This window comes from Pezoporus occidentalis, unplaced genomic scaffold (genome assembly GCF_034315485.1).
Source record: "Pezoporus occidentalis ecotype Australia unplaced genomic scaffold, CSIRO_AGI_Poc_V1 ctg67, whole genome shotgun sequence".
In the NCBI taxonomy this organism is placed as follows: domain Eukaryota; kingdom Metazoa; phylum Chordata; class Aves; order Psittaciformes; family Psittacidae; genus Pezoporus; species Pezoporus occidentalis.
This window is the reverse complement of record NW_026916019.1, coordinates 3,195,145-3,216,098: the sequence shown is the minus strand read 5'-3', so window position 1 is coordinate 3,216,098 and position 20,954 is coordinate 3,195,145. Positions and strand designations below refer to the sequence as shown.

At 37.5% G+C, this 20,954-nt stretch overlaps 1 protein-coding gene across 10 annotated transcripts in view; it reads right to left on the bottom strand.

The window, feature by feature from the left end:
- The window catches only part of TULP4 (TUB like protein 4), a 160,955-nt gene that overhangs the window by 133,316 nt on the left and 6,685 nt on the right, over positions 1 to 20,954 (bottom strand). The window contains exons 1-2 of one of the 10 annotated variants that reach the window (XM_062640791.1): positions 13,817 to 16,342; positions 12,847 to 12,943 (exon numbers count right to left, since the gene is read on the bottom strand). The exons of 5 other annotated variants lie outside the window; for them this stretch is intronic. The gene's annotated coding sequence lies outside the window, so the exon portion shown is untranslated. 4 more of the 10 variants (XM_062640789.1, XM_062640793.1, XM_062640788.1 and 1 more) reach the window with 4 other exon arrangements.

Sequence of the window (20,954 nt, the reverse complement as noted above, 5' to 3'; positions counted from 1 at the left end):
GTTTATGCAAATTGCAAGTATCTCCCTGAGCCTTTTCTTCTCCAGGCTGAACAGTCCCAGCTCTCTCAGATTTTCCTCATATGAAAGATGCTCCAAACCATGAAAGTGCAGTGCTAATAGTCTCAAAGGAGATTCAGGAGTTTCCTCCAGGGCTTAAATTACTGCTTTAAAGGATCTAAGGTACTCCAAAATTAAAGCTTTAGCAGTTTGAATCAATATGGATGAATTTTAAAAAGACTACTCTTAGAAAGACTACTCAAAAGTAGTCTTTCTAGATTTCAAAAGTCTCTATTTGAAGAAGAGGTGAAATTCCCTAAAGTCAGTTAGATACGGAAGAGTGTAAATATTGTAGAAGAGACCAAGTAAAAGGCTGTCCAGGGTATCCTGGAAGTTGTATCTAAAGTGTATACATACGCACAGTTATTGCATCTACATGGTTACTCCTACAGAGAGATCACTTTAATTTACAATTGCATTCATGATATTCATCAAAGCCGTAAAAATCATCTTGTTGCTATTACATATGGCACTGTACTAACCTCACATTTTGAGGGTTATCAATAAGATTTTTTTAAAAAGAGGAAATGATAAGAAAAACTCAGATACAAAGGTGAAGTCATAAAGTAGTTTACAACACTGTTCAGCTAGCACACTTAATCAGGAGCACTGCCCGTGAGGTCTGATGAGTCACCACCAGAACTTTTCAGCATTACAACTAACTGGAGATTTAAAAATAATGGCTGCTACCATTTTTTTTCATCGTAGCATGATAAGCATGTGAGAAATGTCACCTGTACTCTCCAGATTTATGCTGTTTCTCAATTACAGCCCTAAGAAAGTTCCTATAAAGGAAATGTCAGAAAAACTTTCAAACTTTCATAACACACTGGGTTTGAGGAAGAATTTCTGCACTTTTCCTATATACAAACTTGATCCTGTCAAGGATCAGCATTATTATTTCCATACCCACTGGAACCTTAATAACAAACACTTACATTCAAGTGTTGACATTATATATTAGTGGCATGTCTATTATGATGCAAGCCTACAGAGAAAAGAGGAAGTCTCTGAAACATCAGTTAGAGCAGCACAAGGTAAGCATTAAACAGAAATGTTTGAACTGTGCACGTACCATGACTTTACAAGTGGATTTTAAAATGCAGACAACAGTAGATGCAGTGGTTTTGCACAAAATCTGTATGCAATTTCTGTCCTTATTCACTGCATATAAAATAAACAGGTTTGAGAAAAGAACGCTTCTGCGTCTTGGCCAATAACCCTCTTTCACCTCAGTCCCATTTACCATCACTTTCAAGATTAGATGAACCAAAAGCTCCTTAAAAATAATTATATTCTTATTAAAATATCCCAGCTGCATTAGGAATGCTGGACAGGAAGAGATGAAAATCTAAAATAGCTACAAAAGGAACAAAGTCAGTCATTATTCAAACACCTCTCTCTCTCTCTGCACAGTACACCCTACAAGATTATTTTACCTTTAAATCACCAAGGGTCAACACTTCCTTTATGTTGCACTTATTAAAAAAATACTTTTAGGACTGCAGTGTCAAACACTCAAAAGACAGGCTGAATTAAAATTACATATATTATATATTAAGATTTAATTCTTTCCATTCCCCTCTCTTTCATTTCTACCCTCTCAGTATTTCCTAAGAAATAATTAAAAGATTCAGATGCCAGTCTTCCCTCAAGAAAATCAGTAACTAATTTAGCCACCCCCTCCTTCCTCTGCCCTTACAGCAGTCCCACAGTTCTATTCTTTTTCACATGTTTAAACCAAGCTTTTTGCCTTTTTTTTTTCCCCACCATGAAAAAACAGCATAATGGCTGCTACATCCATTGTAAAGCATGTGTAAAAGCTGAGGATAAAAAGCATTCTAGAAGAGCTATCTGCACATCTTACCACTAGTCTGAATTCAGTTTGGGCTTCCTACATAAAGAGAACTTGGTCTTCCAAATGAAACTCATCCCAACTAAATTTTTAACGGCATTTTTATTAGTAGTCAAACTTTATGCATCTTTTCTTCCAGAGCAGGGCAAGGGTTAACCATACAAGTATACTGGATTCTGGAAAAAATATTCTTCGTTGCTGTTAAATTACTTCTAGCACTACTAGGACACTAAATATCAACACACTGCAGTTACCTGCTTTTAGTCTCACTTAAAAGAGTAGCTGAAAATATCTTTGTTCTCAATTTTCCCTTCAAGAAAAGGAGATGCTTCTTGGGCTCACCCTCTAATACTCTTTTGAATTTAAGCCCTGTGTTGTAAAGCATTTCTTAAGCACAGGCACCTAATAAGACAAAAACATATTAGACCTGTAACACAGGAAAGAAACACAAATATTTCATTTGATTTTGCTTTGAAAGCGTAGATCTTCTAAAATGCAAAACCAGCAACAAGTTTCCACATTACAGAAATAAATTTAGATATTCATTTTCAGAAAAGAGAATGAGCTTATTAACAGTGGTTGCCATATTTTAATGTCAATATTTTTATCTCCTGTTTCCATTACCTCATATAAAGTGTGCTAAACCACAGCTGGACAACCAGGAAAATATTTGCTTATTCTCATGCATCTTTCATTGAAGTGCCTCTTTTGCCGACAGAAAGAAGTCATGGACAGCTAAGTGTACCAATTCTGCAGCAAGCTCTTCAGTACCTTATGTTTATTCAATACCCTACTCGTCAAGGCTCCAGAGCAGAGTATCTGAAGAAGAGGATAAAAGGAGACACAGAGGGGAAGGAAAGCAGGGAAGGAAAATTCAGGTGAGCACACACTATTTCTAAATTATATCTTCAAAAAGTCAAAAAGGACTCACATCCTGCACTTTGAAGATTCTGACTGCCCAAACATCTTATGGAAAGAAATGTAAGCTACAGAGTCTTTGAAAAGTCAGGCTACCAGATTCCAGGATTCTTCAGCCTAACCAGATTTCCTTCCTGTCAGACTTGCGTGAGGTCAAAGGAAATTGTAGTTTTCCCTCCCTTTATAGTCTAAAAAGGAAAAAATATAAAGCAGTATCCAAGACAGCAAGATACTTTAAAAAATGAGAGGCCACAAATTCGTATTTTGCTCTGAAGGATTGAACCACAACTGGTTCTGCACAATCAGATGATCCCATCAGCTATCAGATGGTGACTGTGGGAGTAGTCTTCGATGTTGCTACTGAACACTATACCACAAAACTGGCACGTTCTGCAATACAGTCATTATATTATAGTCTAAATACTAAAGAGCAGAAGCTGGTGAGATGACACATTTTGTTGTTTATTTGCTCCAATTTATAAAGTAACATAAATTATTAAATAATCCTATCCAAGGGAAAGAAAACCATTTAACAAAATTAACTACTCATTTCCTAAATGGCTAAAGTACACACAAGAAAAGATAACTGGTTTGAAAGCAAAAGGATGTTTATTTCCTTTTAAAAAAGGGCAATTCCATAGGGAGAAAATGTAATTTTGACCTGAATTTTGAGTACTGGTTTTCCTCTTCTTTTACTCATATCTTCTAATTATCTTTGCTTTATTCACCTTCCATTGTGGTATAAGTCACTGAGGTTAACACTGTTCTTTCATATTACACAACAATACAAAATTAATTTGGAGGACATGATTCTAAACAAATACCAGCAAGTTAACTAGTGCTTGTTCTACACACCTGGGAAAAAAAAAGGTTAGAAGATGCTTGATTTTTGTTCTGTCTGTTCTTAAATGGTTTTCTCTCCACAACATTTGTCCTTGAGTAATTCTAGAGGCTTTTCCCCTACTCAGGGATGGCTGCATGGCCTGGGCAAGACAGTCAGTCAGAGACATAAAGAAATCTGCAACCCCATTATAGCTGCACAGAAAGAGACATGTAGCAAAGGTGTAATGCTAAGCACTGTGATATTAACTGCCATCCCACTAATACAGGCACTGTAATGTTAGTTATATGCACCTATATATCGTTAAGCAAATAAAACTGACAGAAAATGTATCTGTTGGCATACTGAGAGAAGTGAAGCTTGTATTAATGGCTGTTCAGCAGACATTCCTTGTGAATATTGACAAAATTTATAACAATGCAATACTCTGACAAGCTTACAACCATCTCCACCAAATTATGCTCTCAGAGAAGTGAAAATAAAAAAATAGTAGTAGCTGATTAGTATTTCTGATGTGCTGAAACCCTCCTCGGTTCTTGTAATGGGGAAGAAGGCAATATATGTACCTTGTTTACATTTTTTTAAAGTGCAAGATCTTCTCCCCTGTATAGCTCCTACACAAAATTAAGGGAAATACTTCTATTATTTCTAGAACTATTATATATACTCCACTTTCAATGCTTGATGCTACACAACCCAATTAAATGGGAGTTAAATTAAAAAATACATTTCGGAAGAATGAGCAAGAAACAAGTTTTAAGATGCCTTCAGGAAATATTTTCAACAAAAACACCAAGGATCCTTAAGAAAATTGTCAGAAGCTATTAATGGAGTTGTCAAATTTAGTCACATTCTCCAAAAGACGGAGGCATGAAGACATGATATTCAGTAAATTGTTAGAAGTGTAGGAAGTGAGGTAAATAATTATGCTGTTCACAGGGAAAAGAAGGTAAAAAAGGTAGAAGCACTGCCAAGCAGACTCAGCTTCCACACTAAGGGTATATGAGCTAAACAGAACCTACCAAAAGAGAAAACCTAACTTAGGTGTGGGGTTTGGTTTTGTTTTAGCTTGGGTTTTTAAATACTTTCTTTAGAAAGTGTATACTTTAGGTGAATAAATGTCATGTCCATTTGTGAAAGAACTGCTGTAAGTCCAGTTAATCAGCTACTGGGCAAACACACATGGGAAATTTCTGAGTCAAACCCTGCTGGATCTGTTACGCCTGTATGTCAGGGAAGCAAACCAGAAAAATAATTGAAGCCTGAACTTCACAATATAAAGCATTCAGCTGCAAGACAAATAAAAGTATTTCTGCTCCCACAGTTCTCTTTGCTTCTTCCTCAACACCTAGCACAGCACACCATGCCCCTCATTTAAACTAGGATGATTACTCAAGAATGCTACACTCTGAACTACATCAGAGAAATGAGCCAATTAAAAACTTCAAAAATGAAGATTCACAATATAAATCTGCTTTGCCTGATTCAGGTGCACCCTCAGCTTCCCTTGTGACAAGCCATACCCCTCCAGCCTCTCCTAACACAAGTGTCAGCAATCTTCCAATCATTGCAGTTCAGGAAGCTGATCTTGACAAAAACTTAACCTCCAAAACAGCAATCAGTTTTAAGGGAGCTTCTCTTCGTGAACTCAGCATGCACATGTAGCATCACTACTGTCAATGTAAGAAAGTGAGTGGGAGGCATGGTACCACAGCAGCCCAGATTTCAATCACTTTGAACTGTGCCCAAAAGCTTTTGTTTTGTTTTAAGCTGAATCAATCCCCAACACAGTCCCAGCGCAGCCCCACATTCAGCTGGCAAAATGTAGAAGGTGAAGCTGTACAGCACGAATGAGGAACAGAAGGGATGAGTACTCGCAACTACTATTGGCACATGAAGGCTTCTGATGAGAAAATTTGGGCATGGAGTATTTCTGAACTCAAGGGTTAACCCTCAGAAGTGAGGGAAGCAGAGTTTGCCTTTTGAGGATGAATTTAAGATGGCTGTCACAATGTCCTGGAGCCAAAGCCACCCATCAGCCATGCAAATACGCCTCATTTTCAAATAAACTGAAGTAGGCAGAAATACTTCAGACAGATGTTGAAAGTCCTGTTTCAGAAAAGACAAACGTACAAATTACATATATCAGCCTTTTAAATAAATTGGACATTTACACCACAGAAACACATATTCAAAATCTTTAGAGAATAAAAGAAATGTAAAATGCAACCAAGAAATTCCCTTCTTTTACAAGTGCCAATCTTCTCTCTCAAGAAACAGCTGCAATCCTCACAGCACTCCACAATGTATGCTTCAGGGGACACTTGCTTAAAAAGTGGTAACAACTGTGCCTCATTAATGACATTCAAAGATCTTCAAGGGAGGGAGCCCCAGCTCTTGCCATATCTTTTCCATTGAACTGACTGCACTGACCTTGCCTGTAATTACAGAACAATTTCTTTCCCATAGGAACGCTCTGCAGCCTGCAAACATCCCTTGAGCCCACAGCAGTTCCAGCTAGTTCCTAATTATCTCCAATATCTACCCACAGGCTCTTTGAATACTTTTCATGTGAACATACACTGAAGTTTGGATATCCTCCCCCAAAATCCCAATACATCGTTGTATGTGACATATGTACTGCAACACTGTAAACAAAATATGAAAAAAAAAGGAAGGGAATATGAAGGGAGAAAATAACAAGCCACCAGCTTTTATAATTCAGAAGAGCCTCATAAACAAGAATTATTTCTGTTGGACAGCAAGCCATATTTCAATTAGAAATCCGATAATCGCTGTGAAGCAGTTTGAGTGTGGTGTGTTACAGCAGGGAAGGACACTGCGTCAGCCTGCAGGGAGGGAGCTCCTGGTGATGCTGCATTACAGGTGTTGAAGTGGACTGTGAGTACGAGCTTCCCACCACACAGCCCTTTGCTCATCACAGGCTGCTTGGCTAGAGCTGTGCAGGAGACCTTCAATGGGCTGGATTTTTTTTTTTTTAAATGCAAAAAGACAAGAGTTGCAGTTTTTAAAGAACTTGGGTTTCTCAGTCTTTGGCTTTGGGATTAAGAATTTAACTCTAGTCCTGACCGTCCCTCCTACATGCTGTAACTAAAGATTTCAGTATGTGCTGGAGGACTTGCACCCAACCCACAACCACTGCTTAGAAGTCTGGATGCAGAGGAGAGATACTCCTGCCCTCACAATAAAGAGATGTAAAGCTAATGAAAAGCTTCATCTCCTTCCCATACCAGTCCCCCTTTTGTTTCAAGTTCCATGTTTTTTCCCCAAGGTTGTGGAAGGTTGTGCCAAGGTTTCTGGGTTAGAAGAGGCATATAATATCATGAATAAAGACTCAAAGAGTGATTTGCTTTAGATGCAGCCTTGGCAAGTAAGTGTCACTGAAGAGGCCTTTGTGAAAAACAGGAACTTTAAATGGACGCTTGCAGCAAAGTAAAGACTTCTGTACAGAAGTGAGTTGTTTCACTAGCAAGACTTAGAAGGCAGACGTATGTGCCCTGTTATGTGAATGACGGTTCCAAGCTGCTCTGTCTAAATTATATGCTAAGAGTTGACTGGTCATCTGTACAGACCAAAGCAAGGAGGCTAGCAAGAAGCAGGCATACTCTATGGAAAATCATGTTCTAGTGGGTAAGCTGAAGGCAGGAAAGCAGATTTGCCCCTAAGTAAATTGGCACAGCAGTCTTCTGTCAAATAGCTTTACTTTGCAGAGGTCTTCACCATCACGATTCTCTCTTCATCCTGGCCAGATGCTTCTTCTAGACATATGCAAGATGTACACAGATAAAACAAAAAATTGTGAAGCAGGGATAAGAAACAGCAGTAAGCTGTAGTCGCAAACAGCTCTATCATTCCTCTTGCATAACTATGACACTATCACCTTTCTAGTAAGAATTCTGTAATAGGCAAAAATTGCTGATTACAGAGGTATTTAGTGGAAGGACAGCTATCAAGGACTGTGCCTTCTGTTTTCTTAAACATGATACAAAAATAAGTGTTAAAATGATCACAGATGATAATGAACAGAAAGAGATTTTCAGAAACTGGAAAAGTATATTCAAGGAGCAACGCAAGTCATTTTAACTAGGAATTCTGAACATTTCACTTTAGTGCTGTCTATGCAAAAAAGAGACCACTCAAATTCTGTTTATAAAATTCATTTCTATAATTAACTAAAAATTAGTTGAGATGCCAATTCTTCCCAATCTTCAAAGAGCAAGCCTTTGAAAGGTATCATTTTAAATATAAAATTTGATCTTTTTATATTGTATTAATACATCTATTTCTTAACATGGCAACTTCTCAAGACAGCCAGATTTTGTGTAATTCATTTAACTCTGCATGACTAGCAGACAGTGCTTGCTTCTTATTATAATCCCTATGAAGTTATGCAAATGGTCTTCCATTGAACATCCAGATTTCACCAAGAAAGTAAACAAATGTTGTAAATTTGCATATTGGGTTTTTTAAAGTAATATTCTCATTACTTCCCAGCTAGCCCTGTCACTGATTTTATTACCTTTTTCTCTCATGAAGCTGTATAAATGAAGTAACTCAAACTTCTTGGAACAAATTACTTCTCTTCCTCAACACAAAGCTCTCAATGACTCCTTAAATGCATCTTTACCTAACCTGTACTTATAAGATTTTCTTTTTTTTTTTTTTTTTGTTGGTAAAGCTCAGATTCAGAATCTGAGAAACATTATCACAGTTAAATCTATACCTTTCAGATAAATACTCACATAAAGCTAATGCATTCACATACACACAAAGCTAAAGTTATCCATGATTAACCAAGAAAAAAAATCCCCACTATCATTCTTCGGATTTTCTTCTTTGCCATTGCCAAGTTTCACCTTACTGCCTTTCCCAAGGAGAATAAGGATCTCCAGATGAAGATGGGAAACTTTTCAAAACAGCCAGAGAAAGACTGACTTGACTGAAGAATGTCAGCTTCATGTATTTTCTACTTTATTTTGAAAACTTGGATTTGGAAAGGAATATGACTGCATTTAGTAGATGAGGTGGTATTTAGCAGGTTTCTTCTGCTAAATCTGACAAATATAGGTCATACTCCTGCGGCACTCATGCTTTGCTCATGCATAGGATGCCTTCTTTTTTGAACACGACTCTAAATTCCTTAGGATTCCATCATGTCTGCAGATTCCAGCCAAAAGTAACATTAAAAAGATAAAAGCAGTTTGAGATAATTTAATAAATACTTTTGACCTAAAATTTTAAAGCTATGTTACACACAGTCACTTTTTTCCCTCTGTGCCTAGAATTACTATACAGTTAGACAAACTTGGTTTAGTACAATCATTTTTTTTATTCAGTAAGTACTTCACAAAGTACCTCCAAAGCTATATAAAAGCCCAATATTTATATAGTGAGTGCCACTTTTCTGTATGTCTACATGAAGGGGTGAAAAAGTGGAACAATTTAGAAGGGGAAAAAAATAAAACCAAAAAAACCCCATACCTACAAAAAACCCACAATGAAAAAAACGGGTAACTTGTAATCCACCCTGATGATTCCCGTTATAAAACTCAATATCTGTACTGAAGGTTCTTCTGTGTTCAAAAAGTCTGCTTGCAAACTGCTCAAGGAAAATTCAGCTGCTTTTCCTGGTAAGCAGCTTGGCAAGGTAACATTGTAATCTTGCAGCGTCAGTGGTCCCCTTGAGCTTACATAAGTCTATTAAAACAAACACATGAAAACATCTTTTTCAGGATTTCAATTCTATAGCTTAAGAGGATCAGTATATTCTAGTTTCTTTTTAGATTCAAAGAACGTAAGACAGTATACTACTTCAGTATCTAATGCTGCCATGACACCTCAACGCCCTCTCCATTGACTGCCTATTATGCACAGACCACAGAATACCCTGAGTTCACTAGGAGAAAAATATATGCTTTCTTGTTATCTATACTAGCTAATTGCAACAAAATCAACACTGCAGCATCTGCCTGAAACAGCCATTACATTTGATCTGCCCTAGATGGATGCACAAAACAAACATTACTTCAATGAAAAAGTAAAACATACAGTATTTCATAAAGCTGATACAAAGCATCTGAAATTAAGTAACTCAACGATGACATTTTAAGAAAATTCCACCCCAATAACTAAACTGATTTATTATATTCACTTACTGCTCTACTGAATGACAGTACAAAACAAAGCCAATGAACGCAAATATCAGAATACAAAAACGCTATTCCTAATTATCAAAAGAATAAAAACCCCTAAATTAAATATGGGAAAATCTAATTACTCAGTTATTGTAAAACTGCTAATAATACCCGATACAGATGCTGATTTCACTGGATTGTCAATCTACCAGCTCTGTACTGGGCTGTTGATTAAAATGATGCAAGATATATAACAAACAAACAAACTAAAAAATCTGTTATAGTTCATATGTAATCCAGAGATTATACATTTGCCTGAACTCAGCCTATCTCTTTCTAAAAAGATATAAAACAAGACATTATACGTACACATCCTGTCTTGCTTGTAATGGTAGGCCACCACAGCAATGGCTGCATTGCTGCCTCTACTATTTCTCCTTGTGTCCATACTGTAATGTATTGTAGAATTGTAGAATTAACCAGGTTGGAAAAGACATTTAAGTATTTCTCTCATACAAGAAGCTCTATAATGCTGGTGCCACTGGTCAAAGTGAATATGGAAAGTCTACTAGGATTGTCTCTGAGAAGGATGAGTAACCAGCTCATAATGTTCCCAGCATGAGCATTTCAGTGCATGCATAAAACTGCAAAGACATAACAGAGCATAAGGAAATGTTATACATCATTCCAAACATGTTAAACATACTTGTAAATAACTGCAACACGGACAGTGAATGGATAAACGTTCCACCACAGTAATCTTGAAAAAAGCAAATCCCCAAAGATGATTATCATACAGGAACAAATAATTTCACAAATTAATGCACCTGACAGATGTGCAGTGTGTCAGTATTTTCCAAGTATTCCCCACAGCGTCACTCCTACAGTAACCCATCAAAAATCTATCACTTAGAACAGGAGTAGACTGCACTGTACTGATAGATAACCACTAAAACCATAAAACAAATACTCCATCCTTTCCTGTCCATCCCTACTGGACACGAAGTCCTTAAGCAAGTAAACCCCAAAAGGTCCCATGCAAACATGGTATTTAAAGGGGATGCTAACAAACCTTGTTTTCTTCCCCTTGCTCTCAAGAATGATCAAAGTATAGACTAAGTCTTAGGAGCTCTCTAAAACTTCTTTCCTGTTTCCATCCATTCTACCCTCGGTACTGCAAGACAGCTATGAATTGTCTGCTATGCCTATCAGGTCCATTTAATTATCTTGCATATATTTATTTTTTCTCTTTTGTTATTTCTACCAGATATCAAGTAGGTAGGAGACAGTATTAACAAGGTTCATGGATTTCCCCATCCCCCTTCAGGGAAAAATATCCATAAAGTAATACCAGCTCCAATCCATCAGATTTCTTTTTAGCCGCTTAACTACAATTATCATCTGAAGCAAAGTACCTTCTGAAGTCTTGTAACAGATGTAAGTAAAAAAGGCTGGTGAGCTAATACTATCACCTCATGTCTTATGTTGATTAAAGCTTGAGAAGCTAAAGCTCACATCCAAAAAACAAGTTACATTGATACATCAGTTGACTGAAACCAGTAATGTGGCTTTTTAGAAATGTAACTCACATGCTTTAGTTTGCACTTACATGTTTACAAATTTTCACTTCAGATGAAGAAATCCATCTCACAGAGGGCAATATGAACAGTGAAATCAAGCAAGACACTGAGATTCTAAGACAGATGTACTAGAGCAATGCAGAGCTGCAGGGATCTGATTACAGACAATATCTGCTGCTAGGCAGTCAGTCTCCCACTGGGCTGGAGAGCACGTACACAGGGATGTTCTACAATAAAACAGTGTTTGTTTCTCATATAGAGCCTTACAAATGTTGCAGGATTATTCCCTCTCAATGCTTCAACAATTTAACTTATCAAAATTCTTAAGCAGAGCATAGCAAGGCACTTACAGTTTCGTAACAATGCCCCATGCAATGTGTCCTGTGATTCCTGGATCTGTTGCTCTCCTTGCAAAAGCCCAAAGCCAAAGTACAAAGCAACTCCTGTGGATCGACAGCAAATGTCCTTTATTGCTGCTTCTCAGAACTGTACCCATAGCAGCCAGAGCTCTATCAGGCTAAATGCAAACCCAAACCTATCTCCTGGAAGGCCACATGCAATTGCAAAGAAAATCAGCATACAAGCAGGTCATCCACTCTGTTCAACATACGTTATTGTTTTATTTGCTCTGAAGAAGAGCTACAAATAACTGACACTTTATCAGTTTTCCAAAGAAGCTTCTATAATTACATCGGTATGCCCAATGGAAACACTATCAGGTTTCTCATAGCAGCTTTCAATGATTCAAACAGCAAGCCCTGTTCTTCCCACAAAATTATTAATACTAAGAGAGCAGCATCATTCCTCAATAGAAAAGCTCATATGTGATTGGCAGAATTACCATTATCAATGGTAATCCAATGGCTTTATGACATCTTTAGAGAAATAATTTTTTATAGCAAAAGTAGCAGTACCTTCAATACTTATATACAGTAAGGCAGGATTGCTTCTACAAATCTTTCTCACCAATTACGATGCCTTGAATGCACACACTGAAGTCTTTTTAGCAACCCTGTAAGACAGGTTTTGTCATAACAGATGACGAAACTAAAGGTACAGGCCTGCAACACAAGCAAACTTCACATCATGCTTCTTTATCTCACGCCCTTGTGGCCCACTCCAATTTGCCTTCCTAGATCTGGTTATCCACTGCTGGATGTCGTTCTGACATCTCCTTAGGCAGACTCAGTTTCTTAAAACATAAGAAAACAAATATTAAAAAGGCAGGGAGTGTTCTGTGGTCTTCGGGAGCTGGATCAACTCGCTGAAGCAAAGAAGCAGGCAGGACCCACAAGACTTTGGTGCAAGGAGACCTCTCAGAAACAGAAAGATGCTAGATAAACTCAGCTGCATCATGAAACTTCCCCAAGCGACAGAGCTGGAGCACCCTCCTTAATAATGAAAGACAAGAATGCACCAAAATAAGAGGGAAGAATGTACCATTAATGGCTTCCAGTCTGTGCCATGATCCTATTCAGCACTGAGTGTGGCTCATTTGATGTTTTTCTGTCATTTCAATCTTGCTTCAACACTTAACCTGTTTTGGATCCACAGGAAAAGCCATAACCAACATTCTGCTTTTTGTTTGATAATATTTGACAATATCCATCAACATTTGGTGAAACATATCTTGTGTCAAAACACCTCAGCAGTTTACTGCAGATGGACAGATACACAGGCCAGGTTAATTCAAAAAGATTTACAGTAACCACAAAGAGTTACTATCTCAAATCATCAAGCAAGGAAACTTGATTTTAATATACAATTTTAATTTGATTTTGCATTTCTACTCCTTTTCTGAAAGAAAGCTTGCTATGAGATAATCTTAAATTGATGTTGATTTGCAATATACCTTATACCTCATATTTGGTATTTGATTTTGCTAACTTTAATGCTATAATACATTCACATTTAAGCAATTACATAATTTAAACACATTTATTCAAATCAATGATTTTCATATTTGATGTTAAGAATGATAAACAGCCCTTCTCCTTTTCTGGACCAAATGTTCTCCAAGCTATCATATATGCACAAGTGACACAAAGTACATGCATACGGAACATTGCAAGTACACAAGGTACCCTGAACGGTTACAAGAGCCAGCTTAGAACAGAAGTTCCAACTGTCAATAGTCAACTCCAATGTCACCAATGTTGATGGGTACAGCAAAAAAAAGCTGCAATATTTTGCAGGATTACATTTTAGGATTATCTTCCAAACTCACAAGTGTATCAAGTTAGTTTCAAAGGAACCTAGAATTCTGCTTATATAACTCCAAGTTTTGCAAGATTTAGACAAAGTTACTGATAAAACTACACTAGATATTTTGGATTCATATGCTTCTGCTAATCATGTTTGCATTGAAAATTAAATTTGTTGGGGTGTTTTTAATAAAAAGAATCATTACCTTTGGCTAGTGAACTGAGCTGACTTTCTGGATTCAGCATCACTACATCAACAGCGAGCTGATCTCAGCATCACATTTCATTTTTTTTACATTTTGTAAGAGGAAAACAACCCTTTTCAGTTTCTCCTTGTAAAAAAATAATTGACATTAACTATACTGAAATGAACACACAATTTTCCATCTATGCCTACTGAAGAAAATCTGTTCCAAGCTGACCTGCTCCTTCAGCAAACTGAATCCAATTATTTACCCAGCAATTTCCCTCATTTCAGTGATCTGATGTGCTTTAAAACTTCAGCAAAAAAAATATTCAAGCACTATGTACTCACATTACTTATTAGCAAAGCTATTTTATTTAAATTTGACAACTTATTTAAAGGCTAAATTTACTACAATAGACTTAGACAAAAAGCTCCACTTAAAAATAGTATCTTTTTATATCCATTTTTAGCTACCATGTAAATGCTCGCTAACATATTGTAGTAAAAAAAGACTTTAGACTACAGTACTGTCAGAAAGGCTTCTCTTCCACTATGGACCCATATCTGCACTTCCATCATATCACAAAAAGGTCCCGAATCTCGGTTTCAAAGCTGACACTGAAGATAAAACCAATCTAAAAAGCCAAATTCTAAAATAAATTGCATGAACTGCAGGCACACATTCTCTTCTAATCTTTCAGCAGGGGCCTGATGATAGTCTCTACCAGGTACAGCAACAGAAGACATATCAAACAGTCACAGCCAGACTTCAACATATTTTGTCTGCTAAAGCCCTTTAGATATATTAGTTTTATTTCTTCAGAACTTCATAAAAAGATATGAGTTTTCATACTTTGAACCTCAACATACACAAGATTTCAGACAGATTTAATATGGCATGAACAATACACATATCAGATTCATAATACAGAAGCTATGCAGAAATTAGTATTTCTACTTCCCCTCATTCCAAGCCATCTACATATGCACACATGAGAAGAAAAATGATCATTGCTATTTGCCAAACCCTGCAGTGTCATACGAGAGCAGCAGGTCAATCTTTAGAAGACTGCTTAAACCTGACCAGTGCCTGATCTCCTCCATTCCAGCTGACAGCAGTTCATGACAAACATTATCCCCGTCATGCAATGACAGAGCTGGAGGGAATACTTCTAAGAGAAAAACAGAAACATAAGGAGCAAGTTTCCTTCTGGGAAGATGGGGTAGATTAAGGTCATATTGAGAACAGACAGGTGGGTCACAGGGCAAAAAGCACACTGGATTAACATGTGGAATTTACACAATTTTATTTTGAAGCCATAATGCTAAAGCTTTGGGGCAAAAGGCCCAAATCAGACTTCAGGCATGGTATCAGCTTCCTGGACCGAGTAAAACAGGCCAACAGCATGTACATACATACTGCAAAGCATCATCTGCCATCTAGTACAAGGCATGTTTAATTAGCTTAGTAGGGGTAGAGAGTCTGGGGGAGAAGGGTGGGAGAATCTGTGTCCTTCAGTCTAGCAACAGCTTTCCTGAAACACACTTTAAAAAAGTTCAACCCTGAAAACAAACCCAAAGTTATTTAAGCTTTTTTTTTTTTCGCATGACAATTAAATGCTAAAATATTTGACGTGAGAAAGGACATGTTCATAAAATCCACTATACAAGACAGTCCTGTCTCAATAAATTAGACACTAAATTCACATAAGGATATAGGAGTGTGTTGCTATAAAAACAATCAGCAATTACATGAAACAGAGACAAAATGGTGATGACAAAGACAGGATGGCAGTGATCCTTTTCATGCTATTCCCATAAAGACGCAACTGATAAAAGTACACAATAGGCGTTTGCCTTAAAAAAAAAATTAATACAGATTGCAAACTCCTGAGAGAGGAGAAAGTACCATCCTCATGCTAGATTCTTTTCAGACATTGTCTGCTATTACTGTAATCACATCCTCTGACTGGGGCTGAGGCAATAGGACACGACACACAAAATCACCTCTTTGACAAACCGTACACCTGTCTCAGCCCAAAACCTGTATATAATACCAATACCTTTGTTTCATTTTTGTTTCTGCATGACACAAACATGCACCAAAAACCAGCAGTGGAAAGCAGGAAGCAACCTCTCCATCTGATCAAGGCCTAGGTTCAGCAAAATACGTCTTGACATGCTCAAGCTATGAACACACTATGATACCCTGCTGACTGTGGGTATAACCACAAAGAGCCAGGGCAATTTGAATGAATATTACGACACAATCAATTTCTATAATGCTAAGGACCGAATAAGCCACCAACAATAAACATTCCTTTTCTAGCTGAGAAAGCAAGCTGCTGTGTGGCAGCATTTTCAGGCTTTCCACCGACATCATGCTAAGAAAGAGGCAATTGTCCCAAGGCAGATTTCAACTTATCATCAGCATGAGGGAGTGTCTTGTTTATAATCAGACTCGCCAGTAACGATTTCAAAATTTAGAGGACAAGGAAAAAAAAAAAAACAAAAAACCTGAAACAAAAAAGCACAGACTAAATAAATCTACTTAAAGAAAATCTAAGCTTTTGCCCACTTTGTGAGCAAACTTGTGGGCAAATATTAGAAAAAAATCTACAGAAACTACTCCATGTGAATGAGTGCTCAGGAAAATACAATCCAAAGTATCACATTTCTTAAGCCTTTAATCGTTCAGACAGTGGAGAGTACGGGTCATCTAATATCAATACTGAAATCCCTAGTATAAGAAGAGAGATTATGACTTTCTGAGCAGCGGCTTTATATCATTTTTTGTCTGAATAGTCTTTTGACCAGAGTTCTGGGCCTGACATTTTCCAAAACAGTGAACAAAAGGTCTTTGGCTCTCAGCAAGCATGCTGCAAAGTGCACTAGATTTTCTAATGCTGTCAAACAAGCTGTGCACTTCTGTGAGTTTTATTTCGTATGGAAACCAGCACCTCCCACAACCTTTCCCTCCCTATTACCACTTATTTATACTTTGAAATAATCTGCAAGAAAAGCCTGAAAAAGAAGGCTTGAATATGATGGTACACACCACATAACAAACATCAGAGTCTGGAGAGCAGAAACCTAAACAGGTTCTCTTTGAGCAACTATGCATGGTATCAATCGCATAGCCACAGGAACTTGGCCTGAAAGAAAGCTCAAAACTGCACAGAAACATGACAGCATTATCATCTTTTGACAAATGTAAATCCCTGAGAGATCCCTGTATTTACTCAGCTAGTCAAAGAAGGCAAGTAAACCTCCGAAGACAGAGAATAAGTCTCTCAAAAAACAGAAAGGAAAAAGACAGGTAAACTAGACACATTACATATAGAGGTGGTAAGCAGCTCAAGGTGAGACACCCAGGAAGCCTCACAGCATGACCTGAGAAACCTAGAGAAGAAAATTATCATGAAAGAATGCAATTTTGTTTACCACATCTTTCATGGCATTTTTCATTTGCTCAGCTAGATTTCTGAACAAACATCTGCACCAGAGCACTGATAAGCCTCCAAACAAAAAGCAAGGACCCTCTTGACTTTTCTTCCCCCTCTCTGTGACCTAAGGAACTTTGTATTTGCCTCTTTGCCTTGAAGTATAACTCTCCTCTTCACAAGGTCTCTACCTATACCTAGATGCAAGAAGAGAACAGTCCTGTTAACAGTTGACTTCATGAGAGAACCAACTTCATACCTGTATTATGAAATTAAGTCTTACTTCTTCTGAAAAGAACAGCGCTTTAGTTTAATGAAAGCACCCAACTTCACATACAATGCAAAGACGGTGCTGTGCAGAAGTTTAGGCTACATAACTTTAATGTTTAATTCTCATCTTTAACAAATCTATGACATGGATAAATTGTATTTTCCATATTGTATGCCACACTGTTCAAACATAAATCTGGAGCATAGTAGCTAAGAAAATTATTATGGGGATTAGGAGTCTGTTTTCCAGAAACAATCCTAAATTGGTTGGGATGAGACTTTTCAACAAAAGAGCACCCCTGTTTTATTCATACTGCTTCAGTAAACACAGGCATTGCTAAAAGACTGTGAAAATGAAAAATCCCACAAGCTAACTCAAAGATCTGTGGCCTAAAAACATCTCTATGCACAAAGCTGAATAGTCTACAGATGTATTTTCTATTACACGAGGGAAAGAAATGCACCAAGCTGCTGAATCAACCTTTCTGTCACGAATGTACCCTTACCAACGAATGAGATACAGACTTGTCACCGCTAACTCCCAGAACTCTCAATACACCAGATTTTAATTTAGCAACACTGTGGACCCTGTGTGTGATTCACTGTCTGCTACAAACAAGTGGAAGAATCTTTCAACTACAAGAGTGCTTTCTGCGGATATGTGCCCTACACAGGTACCTCATCCAGGCATGCCCTGTTGCCAACCTTACTATGTTAAAGTAGCATTACTTTGCACCATTGCTGTGTCTGATGGTTTACAGATGTCAAGTGATAAGCCAAGAGTTCAGAATCTCAAGAATCAACAAGAAAACAAGGAAATAACGAGTCACACAATATTTATAGCTTAGCCCTTCCTTTTGCAGCTTTTTCAGTTTACCCTTCCCTAGCCTAGTCATCTTCACTTGAGTGAACATTTGACTCATTTTCAACTGCATGATTATTTAACATGACCCTGAACTTTGAACCTTTTATCTGGTGTCCTAGAAGAACTCTATTAGCCTCAGTGATCCTAGGAAATGTAGGAAAGTAGTATTATTCCCAGTACACTGGGTAAAAGACAAGCATCTCAAAGCAATACTGAAGCTCATGGCAGAACTGAGAGAGAAGTACAGGAGCTCTGACTCCTAGTCTGCTGCTGTACTCATCAAGTACTGCACAACAAAAAAAAATTCAAATGTAACTGTTAACTTAGACTGACACAGATTCATTTAAAAATCAAAACCAGCATTTCAACAGAACACTCATCTACATGGGATTGCAGTTGCTTTTTAAGATGTTGCATCTATATGGCAGCAACCTCCCACAACCTACTTCACCTTTCTAACCACAAGACCCTGCTAGAGTAAACACCAAACAAGCAGAGGCAGAACTTTGAGCACACCAGGAATTACTAGAATACCTTAGGTTATCTGAAAGGTAAGCAGGGCTTCCTTTACACAAATGATTCTGAAATCTGATTCAGAGAACTCATTCATTTATCTATTAGGGAGGCCTGGAAAAGATGCCAAAATTCATTAGGATTTCTTAAATGAAGGTAAAACTCCAGATCATTAAAATTAACTGAAAATAGGACAGAACCCTTTTCTAAATGTAGATCTTGCTGTGCAGCCAAGTATGTCTGCATGCAATTGTTATTTGGGGTGATTCTCCAGATAGTTTAGACCAGCTATCATAATGAGTTGCTTTAGAACGAAACAAAGACAAAAACAACAACAAAAGAAAAATCCAAGATTTCTTTTTTGACTATATTTGCTATGATGATGTAAAGGCAAAAAGAGAGCAATAACAAAACAGAGTTTGCCTTGCATACCACAAAATTGCAAAATTTTAAACTTCAACGAATGCAAAGACAATAACAATATCAGCCAGGAAATACAGTCACAACTCTTAACCAGAAATGTTAGAAGAAACTGTGCTAAAAGTTGTAAAAACAACACCCTCCTCCCCCCCCCAAAAAAACCCCACACAAAAAAATAAACCACCACCCCCCAAAAAGCAGCCTACTCAAGGACATAAACTCAAAGAAATCACATATTCTTTAGTATGCTCTCCAGTGCTCTCTCCATTCAACCTGCATCACCTCAGGCCTATTCTTATCAGCAGTATTATCAGCCCACACATTGAAAGCTACACCCAAAAATGCCATCTGGGGCAATCAAAACAGTAACAGAACTGAGCACTGTCAGCATTTAGAGATCCTTCATTCAATGCTTCCACACTAGTCCTGCCAGTGAAGAAGACAACAACCTGAACTTCTTAAGATACTCGAAGGGAGAGAAGTTATGCTAAGAGCTCGAGCAAGTATTAAGCTCAAAAGCAATGAGCTCTTAGTCTATACACAAACAAAGCAAAGCAGAAGTAAACAGAAGTGAAAACAAACAGTTGCACATCAGTACAGAAACTCAGTCATCAGCCATGTTATTTGTCAAAACTGTGACAACGCAGCTGAAGGCGAATCATCATGATCCAAACCCTCATGACACATCCGTCCCACTATACCTTCCTTAACCAAAAATGGGCAACTAGCATTAGATGTACTTCTGGAGACACTATAAAAAACATTTTATCATTTGCTATGCAAAGCTCATTTGATTGTCTTAGATTTTTTCATTCTCTGCCCAACATAAAGCAAATGCTGGACATTTGTTGATTTTTGTGCTCATCTTTGGACAACAGAGGACACATTCAAATCCAAACTGGGGAAAAAAGTTTCCCAGTATTTCTGGAGTCTCAATGAGCAATGTTATTTTAAAATCAGCAAAAGCTCATTCTGGCACCACAGCACTAGACAATTGAAACACAAATATTTTCTCTCCAAACCAACTAGAAGCTTCCTCACACCAGAAGTATTTAAACCAAACTCCAAAGGGGGAAGGGAGAGACTGAATTAAGTAAGTACCCAACCTTTGGAATATAACCTCTATGACAGTGACAAAAGACCTTCCTGCCGCATCTTGTGAAAATAGGACACTATCTTTTATGAAATCTTTTGGCATTACAGGTCATTCAGCCCAGAAAAACCACCATTCAGGTCATCTGCTCTCTGTATGAGTAATGATTGCAAACCCCACCAACACAGAACTGAAAATGAAACTATTATAAGAATTTTCCATATAATCATCTTCCTCATCTCCCAAGCTATATCATTCCCTAACCAAGTGGTCTCTCATTTAAATCCTTAGATGAAAGAGACATTTCCAATTCCTCTACTAATAACAAGAAGTACTTAAGCTAGAAATACAAGGGAGGCTCTAAAACTATACAGGCATACTCTTCACACTAGTATTGAGCTCAAATTGTACTTTCTTACATAGTATACTTTCCTCAGTCTTACTAAAGGTCCAGTGAACTGAGTTCAGATTTAAGATCTGTTCCCCAGGGCTATTCTACTGGTATAAAGGAAGAGAGAAGGTCTTCTCAGCAGGCTGGCAAAATCTGCAAGGA